This window comes from Sinocyclocheilus anshuiensis, unplaced genomic scaffold, assembly GCF_001515605.1.
Source record: "Sinocyclocheilus anshuiensis isolate Anshui unplaced genomic scaffold, SAMN03320099.WGS_v1.1 scaffold112, whole genome shotgun sequence".
In the NCBI taxonomy this organism is placed as follows: Eukaryota; Metazoa; Chordata; class Actinopteri; order Cypriniformes; family Cyprinidae; genus Sinocyclocheilus; species Sinocyclocheilus anshuiensis.
Window position 1 is genome coordinate 2,944,684 of NW_015557175.1, and position 1,014 is coordinate 2,945,697.

General features: G+C 35.7%; 1 pseudogene; it reads left to right on the forward strand.

The window, feature by feature from the left end:
• Positions 1-1,014, forward strand: part of LOC107678449 (transcription factor 7-like 1-B) — a 73,453-nt pseudogene that overhangs the window by 26,614 nt on the left and 45,825 nt on the right.

A 1,014-nucleotide genomic window follows, 5' to 3' on the forward strand; every position in this document is an offset into this window, starting at 1 on the left:
CGGGATTTAAAGTGCATTAAATCGTGACAGTGCATGCGTGCGTGTACGAGGATGGAGCGAGCGCGGGTTTGGCTAGATGTATTTGGAGTAGACTTGTGCCGGTTTTCGGTAATGCGATATATCACGGTAATGAATATGCACGATATTGTTATCGTGATACCGGCATATCCCTAATTTGGAGCTTATTGCTCACGTCTCATTCGGCACAAATCCAAATGTTTCCATATCTGTAATGTATTTGAATGTTAAACTATTATTTATAATGTCAACTAGGCTTGTACTTTACACGCATTCGCATATAGACGGAAAAGATCATCCGATTCACATGAGCAAAAACGTCCTTGGCATAACAGCAGAGTGGACCGGTATACTACGGTCTATTTAAACTGACCAGTGTAACCTTTTATATGTTTGGTTGACTATATTTTATTTTGATAATGAACAGACTGCGATGTAAGTTTGAATTGCTAGAATATGTGGGGTGTGTGCGCGAGAGGCGCCGGCGTGATCGAACAGCTGAAACATAAAAAAACTCAATTTTTGGAGTAAGGTATAATCCATAAAAGTGTTTACTTTTATTTTTGCACACTCACAATAAAAACAGAAGATTTGTGCTTTTGTAAAATAAAGCAAACAAACATAATGAGCGTTGTCATTCTTTTCTTTCTGTGAACTTGTTTATGGAGCGCCGCACCACACTTCTGTTTTAAATCTGTTAGCTTAATTATTTAAGCCAGATATATTTAGCTTTTTTTTTTTTTTGAATGAAAACAAATCCTAAATCCTCACCGTCTAACCCTCTAATTCCACATGTTTATTTTATTGTCATTCACTTTTTATCACTGTTTTCTCATCTAAGGGAAATGAAAGATTTCATGGCCATGAATTAAGAATTTGTTCGATTTATTAATTTGTTCCCTCATTTTAGTTAAATAATGGGTTAAGGAACAAAATTAATGAAACATGGACAGTGGCCACAAATTAATAAGTCGTAGGAACGAATTAACAAGTTGT